At 35.1% G+C, this 11,123-nt stretch overlaps 1 protein-coding gene across 4 annotated transcripts in view; it reads left to right on the forward strand.

Annotated features, from left to right (window-relative positions):
• Positions 1-11,123, forward strand: part of Brat (tripartite motif-containing protein brain tumor) — a 114,311-nt gene that overhangs the window by 72,393 nt on the left and 30,795 nt on the right. The gene's annotated exons all lie outside the window — the stretch shown is intronic.

Consider the following 11,123-nt stretch of genomic DNA (forward strand, 5'->3'; position numbering starts at 1 on the left):
TTCTTGCTATCCATAGCGATTGAACTTGTTCTAGATAGAAGAGGAATTGTCTTCGTTTAAGACTCTCCGAGCTATCTTCTTTGTCGCCTCTCATAATCATTAGCGTTCCACAGGTGTGCGCTTTTTTGTCGATGCCTCTTGTAAAGCTCCTCGTCTTTCCCTGTTTCTCCTTCCCTCACCGGAGGAGGTTTAAAATGCCTATCCTTCTGTAAAGCTTTTCATACCCTTCCGCTTAAAACACAACGTCCTAAAGCGCCACTCCGTCATAAATTCGCATGTGAACAAGTTGCATTACACTCTGTTGCACTTTTATGCGCGTCTTTTCGCTGGCCTTTTTACTTTTGTTGTAAACTCATTTATTACAAAATTTGAACGTCAAAATAATCAATACTATATTACAATATATAACTTTATTTTTTGTCAAGGAGTAGTTATATAAAAATAATTGTATTATATATTTATTATATTTTTATATTTAATTATACCATTTTTTCTTTTTACAACATTTATTGTAAAGCTGACATAACAATATTAAGATATTTATTATTATAAAAATTGTAAATTGAACATTTGTTCTATTATTTGTTAACAATATGCATTTGTTTGTGATTATCAAAATATTTAAATTTATAATACTCCTTTGTGAAATAAAATATATATTATTTAATTAAAATGTCTTGATTTCTTTTATATGTTAGTATATGTTTCACGATTGCAAAAATTATACATTGTACAATTTTTATTTTATAATATTTTTATTCATAATATTTTCTCCGTGCAGTCTGAAATACTAGCTTAACATATATAAAATAATTCACATATTTGAATATAATTATATTCTTGTAAATCTTTTTTTTTCTCTTTTTTTTTATTTTAATATATTCTAGTTTATATATTCTTTATAAAATTTCTATTTATCATATATAACTTTCAGAATATAAAGGGATTCACTTATCATAATCGCTTTAGCCATTAATTTTCTAATATTTTTTCTCAGCTAGATAAAGCATCGTAATTAGTATAACGAGAATGATACGCGTCTAATTACAACAGCTATATTTTCAACACTTTTGTTTGGAGAGGTCTAATGTATAAAAAGTTGTTAGTTTCTCTCTAATAACACAGTGATAATAATTGGGTGACAGTTTCTTCGAATCTATCTTGAATGTGCATTTATATTGATCGTTGCATAAATATCGTCGAATTATACACGCCCCTTGAGAAAGTGTCACATAAAGCGGATATACTCATCTTTATTCTCTCCATCTTTATTTTGTCTCTCTCTGTCTCTTCGTTATTACGGGACAATATTGTGATATGTATACAGTTCCGCATTAACTGTAAGAATCATTAACCGTAAATTAATGATTGCGCGTCAAATTAATTTCCACGCTCCGTAATGGTCGCGGGTTTTTTTTTCTTTTTCTTTTTTAAAGAAACGAAGCTATCCGAGCTTGTAATTGCGCGATCGCTGTAAGGGTTAACCAAACGCCGCCGCGTTTCTAACAAACGGAACCGGTTGCCTGTATAGGAAGTATAATAATCCCGTTCATTACGTGCACTGACGTAGGAACTAATCCTTCCTCGATTAATGTACATTGTACATAAACAAGGCAGAAGTAAAGCAAGAACCTCTCCTCAATAGCGAAGAGTCAGATACAAACCTTTGTAGATATTTTGTTTTATAATTGTAAAATCGTGCACATGTAACAGAAACGCGAGTGGTATCCTTTTTTATTTGTTCAATTTAAATTTGTATTTTTGTATTTAATCAATTTCACGTTTTTCAGAGAACTGCAACATGAAACGTGAATATTATGTTATGAAAATATCTGAACAAAGTAAACTCGAAATGTAAATTAAATACTTTATATATTATTATATATTAATATATTATATATTAATATAATATTAAATTCTGCGTATCTCTGTAAATTGCATTTTTCGAGAATGCTATTTATACGAGAGATAAGTTTAAAATATAGAAATATATTTTTAAACAACAACGATACACTAATCTTTAGTTAACCGGTCGAGACTGATTCGAGACTTTCGACATAATGTTAATTATTTGATAGTCTTAATTGAAATCTTACTTAAGGAGAACGCTTCGGGCTTGTTTCTGAAATTGGTGGCTTCCGGTTCTCTCACGTCATATTATGTTCACACGTCACCCTAACGTTGTCATACACGATGATCGATACAGCACGCTTGCTTATTTCGAAATGATCGTTATTCATTACAAATTGCATTAATAGATAAAGTAATATATTATTCTAGTGTATCCTAGTTTTCTAAATGTCAGATTATATATTTTTAAAAATTTGTATAATTAATTGAAAAATTTATCTGACAATAAGTGATAAATATTTTAATGTCTTTTCGACATTAAAACCCTCTCTATTATACTTGACATAATGACATAAACAACTTGGAATGAAAAATACTGCATTATGCGATTTACGAATTATTTATTATTTTTCTAATTACACAGCGAGAATGAAATGTCTCTTAGAATCGGTTTGACCGAACTTTTGCGACCGATTGCACATTGTGGAAAGTTTCAAAGGCAAGGGTACGGGATCGTGGCGAGAAAAATCGCGGCCAATTCCGATCGCGATGCTGTTTCACCGAGCGCGCGAAAACAATTCTGCCAATGTAGCGTCCTGTAGACGTGCGATTTATCCGACCCACCCACATTTAGCCGTGCGATTTAACGAGCCGTCGTGTAACGGTCGCTTAACGATGATTCAGAGACCGGTCAAATGGTGCTTGAACCTCTCCTCCACTCATCCTCCCTTCCGTTCTTGCTGTCTTTCTCCTCTTTCTTCTCTTTCTCCTCCTCCTCTTTCTCTCTTTCTCTCTTTCTCTCGTCGCCTTTGATACACACGTCATTCTATTCTCTGGTCTCTTCTAGTACACCGCTCTCGAGTGTTGGTCTCGCCAACTAAGAACTCCGAGAACGATGCTGTTGGCGGGAAATGATCGTAGTAACTTTCTTGCTCCACGTTTGGTAATCACAACGTTCTTTCGTTCCTTCTTCATTTTCTTCTCAGACGTGTTCGCGATAGATTAAATCGTCAAACATATCTTTTATCATTGATAAATAATTTTCTTTTTATTTATTTATTATTGCTTTACATAATAGTAATGATATTTTTCGAATAGAGACAATAACAATTGTACGTGTTTCATCATTTAAACGATTCTTGAGATGCATGCAAAGTGATGAAAATATTGTTTCATTAAAATATTTCTCGTAATGTAAAATTATTTAACAACATTTCTGCAATGACAGTTGTTTATTATAAAACAAAGAAAAATAATTAGGAAGAGAATATGTACAAGATTTCTTTCACAGAACCGTTTTAATAAAAATTATATCAGCAAACTTAATGGAATGATTAAACTTGATATTTTCCTCTGATTACAGTTAAACTCGATTCATATTCAACGTGTTTCAACATTTCGTTCATTTAAATTGACATTCTATCTCTCTCGCAGTATAATTGCATTGTTCACACATGCACTCTCTTTTCCGATATTATAAGATTTGAGTACTTTGCGAATATTTAACTTCGTCGGGATATCAGTGCGTTCGTATATGCGCAATTGATTTTCCAATTTGCGTGACCTTCTATCAATGACGCGACAAGTTCGCAAGTACAGTGACCTCTTGCATTATATTATTCCGCATGCGGAACGAAACGTCTGCGTAGCGTCATAACTCCGCGTTCCTAAACCTCCGGCAGCGAAACGACCGGCACTTCCGGAAAGCACGGTTCTGATGCACTTTAGGGGTCAAAATGCATCAGCGGGTTGTTTCAAGCAGAGAGGATTCCACTTTTGCGCGAAAAGCACTCGCTCGATTTAGCGTTAAAAGAAATGCTGCTTAAAGTGCTCGAATGCACTTTGTGCCGCTGTAAACTGCTAACAATTTATAATGTAACTCTGACTTTATTTTTTGACATATTATCGGTATCATGTATTTTTTTCTTTTTATGTATCATGCATTATTGATATTTTAGGATTATCATGGAAAAGAAATCGCTAATTTAATAGCCAAGTCTAAATATTCTGAATCGTGATGTGTGATGTGCAATGATACATCAACACTTGAAGATAGAGTCTCTTAAAATGGAATCAATGTATTATTGATAACAGTGATTTCAGTTATAAATATAGACTGCAAACAGTGAAATCTCATGAAAAGAATTGTTAAGAATTGAAAAGAATTAGAGTTAGTGATAGTGGCTGATTTTTCGATAGAAATCCACATATAAAAACTTTCGTAACGTTAATAGGATCAAAAATTTATATAAAACAGAACCTTTAATATTTTAAACATTAATTAGTGAATTGATGCTGTTTTACATTTCGCTCGATTTTGCCATTACATAATTGATAAAGATAAAAATTCTTGAACAGCTCAAGAATTTTATATATGTATAATTATATATTACTTTACACACACACACACACACACACACACACACACACACACACACGTTTAATAAATTAGAATATTAGAAAAATCAGAGATAGTTTCTTCATGCGATAAAGGTCAAAGTGTGTTTCAAGAGAAGTTTCGTTTCCCTCAATCTTGGAACGAAAATTTTCCACTCGCTAGAAATCCTTCGGTGCGCGTTGGGACCTAACGATCTCGTTACAACCACTTCCGTTTCCGTTGTCGACGCTGGCACGCAGACACGATCGATCTGGCGTCTGGTAAGCTTCCGTCTCGCTTTATCCGCTCCTTCTCTCTAACATAGAATATTCTCTCCTTTTAGGAAACTCTTTCTTTTTAATAATAAAATAGTAGCAAAACTTTGTTTTTTTGTCTGTTGTGTTGTTATTCTTATTTTACTGTAGTCTATTTTTCTTCGTTTATTTACTTTATATATACTTATTACTTTATAAATACCTGATATATTGTTAGCTTGTCGTTTTTATTTTGACGCACGTCAGTCTAGAATAATCAATAATCAATTTTTCCTCGCGTTAGAGAGTTCTCTTACTCTCTTCAAGTCTAAATATTCTGAATCGTGATGAAAGCGATGATACATTCATACTCGGATATAAAACGATCATATGTCTATTATGTGTCCACTCTCTTAAATAGAATCAGTGTATTATCACTGATAACAGTGATATTTCAGTTATAAATTTATCTTCTCAAACAATGAAATCTCATTAAGAAGTATTAGTTAGTAACAGTGGCTGGTTTTTCGGTCGAAATCTTATTTTGTCGTAATCGATAGGACACAGAGGAGCAAAATGTGTTCCACTGAAGCTCACTGAAATACTCATTCAGACCTTCGGTAAAATATCATCACTGCTTTAATCAGCGTCATTTTTACTCCAAGAGAATGTACCTCTTTCACTGATCTCTATATAAAACTAGATTGCGTATACTATGGAAAAATGAACAAAAGTGTTACGCTTTAAAGGCCTGGCAGTTATCTTTGACATAGTAAAATATGCACTTTTGGGTGTGTTTTGGGGTGCTATTTGTATATATGTTACAATATATATAACTTCATTTTTTAGCATATTTCACTTTGTCAAAGATGGCTACCTGATTTTCAATTCGTAACACGTCATCCTGTTAAATACGCCATCCAGTGTTATATAGAGATCAGTGATCTCTTCGAGTTCTCGCGCGTTATTGTTTAATATACAAGGCATCTCGGAGCCGGAGGCGGCAAATTTCTCCCTATGCATCCCGGTCTCGCACATTCCCTCGCCCACCTTTCCCATAACCACAGCGCCGTTACCAATCCGTCTGCGGCGCAGGCCGATGGCCTTTTCGCCCGCTTCGTCTCCTCATCTCGTTCCTTGTTCCTCGGCCCGGCAACGTGACTATATATCGTCGTCGCCGCGCCGCGTATCGATCGCGGTCGATGCTCGCCGGACGAGTGAAATAACGTTAATCAAAAGGGACGAAGGAGGGAGGGAGGGGCAGATGGTGCGACCGCTCCCCTCGTTTGGGGCTGAAGAATGATCCGGCAGTGACATTGAAATTACCGACCGGAATACACGCGAGAATTCTACCCTCCCGACTTATATATATATATATATATATATATATATATATATATATATATATATTTGGTACGATAAGCGTTAATTATTAATGTTAGCACTTCTTCAATGATCTCGAAGATACATACAATTTTTCATCATGTTCGACCAATTCGGAGGTGATAATCTTCTCTTCAGAATATATTCTGAAATTACATATAGTCAGAGAGTAGAGTTCCCTCAAAATTACACAACATTATATTTAAATTGCCACAATTTAAGGAACAGATTACGGAGAAATCTATGAATTATCCGGGAAATGATATTTTATAAAAGGTTATCGTGACATTTCGAATGATCGCGATGCTTGGATTTCTCGAGGAAAATTTCGCTGGATTCCGCCCGTTGAAAGATGATTCTTTTCGCTCACCCCGTAGAAAAGCACGCATTGCCTGTCGGGCTGCGTGGAAGGGCGATGCACCAATGGTTACCGTTCCCGAAGGGCGGCGGTTGCCATCCCCCTCTCCCTCCCCCTTCATCCCCCGGTTCCCTCCGCTCCTCTACCACCACCATCATCACCGCTCGCTGGTGCGAGTGGCAACGGACTCGACCCTCGTCGGAACAACCCCGGTTCGAAGGGTTGGGGCGGTCGATGCAGCGTCACCATGGTAACCAGACGCGCCGTCCGCCACCCCTTCCCACGGTGCATTCAACCGCGGGGCTTGCGATCCGCGTTCGAAAATGCAACGGTACCTCGGTAACGGGAATTATCCTCTAGCCAAGGACACGTTTCTCTCTCCCCGCGAACCCCCGTCGCATTTTTTATTCAACTCTCTTCATCCCCGTCTCGCGCCGCGAGAGAGAGGGGAGGAATTAACCCGTTATATCCCGTCGTGTGGCGCTTGATTTGTCATATGTGCGCCTCCATTCTTTACTCGACTATCTTTTCGACAATCGGGACCTGCGGAGAGGCAGATGTTGAGATAAAATAAAAATAACGCAGTGTAAAATGTACGACGGATAAAGTTATCGACTTTTTAACGCGTTGCAGATTTTGTTAGAAAAAAAATAGACGTATGAATGAATAAAAACGCACAGTCGCACAGCTTTTTATATATAACTTGTCCGATTTGTTTTACACAAGATATTTCTGCATGAATGAATTTAATTTCAATAATAGATGTTTAAATGACTTACACAGTTTTTCATCATATATATGTATATTTCGCGTATTGATTTTTTTTCACGAAATTTATGTGACATTTTTGTTAATAAAATAATGTTTTGCTTTCTCCGTAATTTCACATAAAATATTTTTCCTCTTCAGATTGTGGAAGTTTACTCCGTTTAAAAAAAAACTCGAGGATGTATAAAAAAAGTCCTGGGACAATAGTCGCACACATGATGACTCTGGATTAATTTTTTGATCCGCAGCAAAACTATATCGCAGAATAAAATTTTATAATCAATTTTAATTCATCTTTCTTAAGAAATACTATTGCACATATAATACTTAAAAAAATACTATCTGATATAATTAAAAGAAACAAATATTATTTAAATAAAAATTATTGATATTTCTGTATAAAGCATACATGAAATATTTCTTTCGATTCGTGAATTTTATAAAATATTAAGATATGGATCGTGTGAGTGACTCGGGGTGGAGGGTTAACGAAACGACTCCGCATCATCAAAATACGATGCTCGCGCGCTTGGAACGTGTCCTAAATATATTCTATCCGGCTCGAAGATATTTTATTCTATTTTGACGCGTCCGCATTTGCACTTCATAAAGAACGTGCGTTCGCTTTCAGTGAATTTATCGCGACCGCCACGCGTTACGCTCTTCTCGCGACTTTGTCGGCCTCGGTATGTTAAACGCGGCTTTCCGGCGACCTCGACTCCACGGACTCGCTTCCCTCAGGAGCGTTCACCTTTTATCTCGAGGAGTTAATCGAAATTCTTGCACGAAGACGGCGCACGCCGGTCTCGCGGACTCCTCTCGCACTAGTGTTGTAACGCTTTGAAAAGCGTTTCCTGGAGCAGATGCTCTTTGTTCTCTTGGCTCGCCTCCGCCTCTCTTCGTCTTCCTCTTTCCTTGGCTTCTTCCCCATCTCGCTCGCGCCCAACAATAAATCGGTTGCTTTCTTGACCGCTTGCGTTACTTGAACACGAGAGAAAAATATGAATAAAGATGATTTTAATGTCACGGTTCTCTCTTCTTGTTCAGGCTCTATTTTGGTCAATGACGAGCGCAGCTGCTTGCTATCCGAAGCTTCCGAGAAACGGAATATTTTCACTTAAACGAATTTCGTACGTCAAGATTGCTGAAAAATGCTTTATATCTCTCTGTCTCTCCTCGGCATTCTCTTTTTCTTCTTCCTCGGTGTTTTATTCCTTCTCCTCCTCCTTCTTTCGAGCGTGGAAAAGCGAGCGCGTCTCGTCGCACGGTACCCGATAAATTCGCTCTGCGTTTGGTGGGAGAGAAGTACGATAACCTTCGCATTCGTGACCTTGGACTCGCGGTCTATACCAGTCCTCCCTCGTCGTCGTTCTTCCTTTTCCTTCGCGGTCGGCGCGCGTCATTCCTCCTTTCCTCTTCCCGACCCCCTTAAACTGATCTCACTCCTCTTCTCGCGCTGCCAGGTGAAACATGGCCGTCCCGGGCTCCGAGCGATTTAATTAGAGGGACGAGTCTCCTTCTGCTCGTCGCGAACCGCGCGAATAACTGCTACCGCGTTGTCGGGGTTGTAAAGAAAAAAAAAAGAAGAGAGGGGGAGAGCAGACGTGTATACATACACGTGGGAATCGCAATAAAGGGGACCTTTGAGGTAGGAAACGTCGTAATAACGATTACGCGTCAACGACTCGGCGACTCTCGAGGAACAGCCGGGAGCGACCGATAGTTAAAGATTATTACGACGTTATTATGGTGTTATTGTAACATTATAGTGAATAGTAAAAAAGAGATATACCATGGCTGCTACCATGCGAAACAAAACGATACTCCTTCGTCATTATCTGATGCGAGCTGATGCAGATTGAAACATTTTTAACAGTTCGCACTATTAAAACTTTGTTCTATACAAATGCATATATAGTGGTAAAAAATGAAAAAATAGGAATGAAATACGAACTTTTCAAAAACCGAACTAATGGACCTCGCTTTTTGTAAATTTTTTATTTTAGTAGCAGAGCATTAATTACATCTGTTCTGACATTAAAATTAAATTTACAAAAAGTGATGTTGATTAGCTTGATTTTTGAAAAGCTTATATATATATATATATATCAATTAATTAAAGTCAACGTATTAATAATTAATGACGTTTCAATGAAGAGTTAATCAGTTGATGAATAAAAATTGCGCGAGTATAATAATTGCTAAAAGTCTGTTACAAGTGACGACTGTTAAAAAATTAAACAGTAGACTAGTTTTTCCAATCGATACAGGGTATCTGCTCCCTGTTGGAAAAACCGGGAAAACCGAGGATTGTCAGGAATACTTTTTTACTTTGAAAAATCCGGGAATTCTCATAGAATTTTATAGACTCGGGGAATTTTTTTAAAAATTGTGTCTGACAATTTTACTCTTATATTGCAAGTGGTCGATAATCAGTTGATTGGTCAAGTTAGTAATCATATATAATCACTTTCTTTATAATCGTATAAATAGAAAACATGAGAAAGCGGATATAATAAAGAAATTTATTTTAAAACGCATCCACAAGTTTTTTTTATTTTACTTGGAATTTTAAATAATACCTGGAAGATCGAGGAATTTTTTTTACAAATTTTAAGTAGAAATCTTGATAAAGTATATAATGACGCACGTTCTACGAAATATAATCACGAGAGCACACACTGTCAGCGATTTTTTTTACTTTGAAAAATCCGGGAATTCTCATGAAGAATATTGAGACTCAGGAAATTTTTTCAAAAATTGTCTGACAATTTTACTCTTATATTGCTAATACTCGATAATCAGCTGATTGGTCAAGTTAGCAATCATAAATAATTGCTTTCTTTGTAATTGTATAAATAGAAAACATGAGAAAGCGCATACAATAAAGAAATTTATTTTAAAAAGCATGTACAAATTTTCTTATTTTATCTCGAATTTTAAACAAAAATATCTGAAAGATCGGGAAATTTGTTTACAAAACTTAAGTAGACACTTTGATATAGTATATAATGGCGCATGTTCTACGCGAAATATAATCACGAGAGTGCTATCAGATTTTTATTTAAATTGTGTCTGACATATTTACTCTTATATTGCAAGCGATCGATAATCAGCTGATTACTCAAGTTAGCAATCTTACAGAATCGCTTTCTTTGTAATATGAATAGGAAAACATTAGAAAGCGCATACAATAAAGAAACTTATTTTTTAAAATCTCTAAATTTTCTTATTTTAATTATTAAAACAACACAAGTGCGCAATACGCGCGCACCATTCTTCGATTTTATATTAAAAAGAATGATACTTAAAAAAAAATAATATAAAGATTGTTACTCAATTAATATTTTTTGACAGAAATCAGCTAATTAAAGCATTAATTTGCTAATTAAATTTTAAAATAAAAATATGTTATAAGAATTAAAATAATTATGTTGTAAATAATATGTTATAATACTTTTAACTCAAATAATATTTTTTGACAGAAATCAGCTGATAACTGCTAAAAATATTAATTGAGTCTAAAGTTTTATAATATATTATTTGAAATATAAAACTCGAATAATATTTGTGGCAGAAATCAGCTGATAACTGTCGAGAATATTAATTGAATTTAAATATATTATTTGAAACATATTATTTTAATTTATTATATATCTTATAACATTTATTTTAAAATTTAATTAGCAAATTAACAATCAGCTGATTTCTGTTAAAAAATATTAATAAAGAGTTAATTTACTAATTAAATTTTAAAATAATAATATGTTATGATATCTTATTCGCGATTAATATTTTTTGACAGAAATCAGCTGATAACTGTCAAAAATATCGTAATAAAGTATGGCGCGCGTTCTATCAAATGTAAGCAATGATGAGAGCTCTTAATTAATGTATATCTTTCTGCTTGCAG

The sequence above is a fragment of the Prenolepis imparis genome, unplaced genomic scaffold (assembly GCF_030444845.1).
Source record: "Prenolepis imparis isolate NDT839.2.m4 unplaced genomic scaffold, iyPreImpa1.0 SCAF_1, whole genome shotgun sequence".
Classification (NCBI taxonomy): Eukaryota; Metazoa; Arthropoda; class Insecta; order Hymenoptera; family Formicidae; genus Prenolepis; species Prenolepis imparis.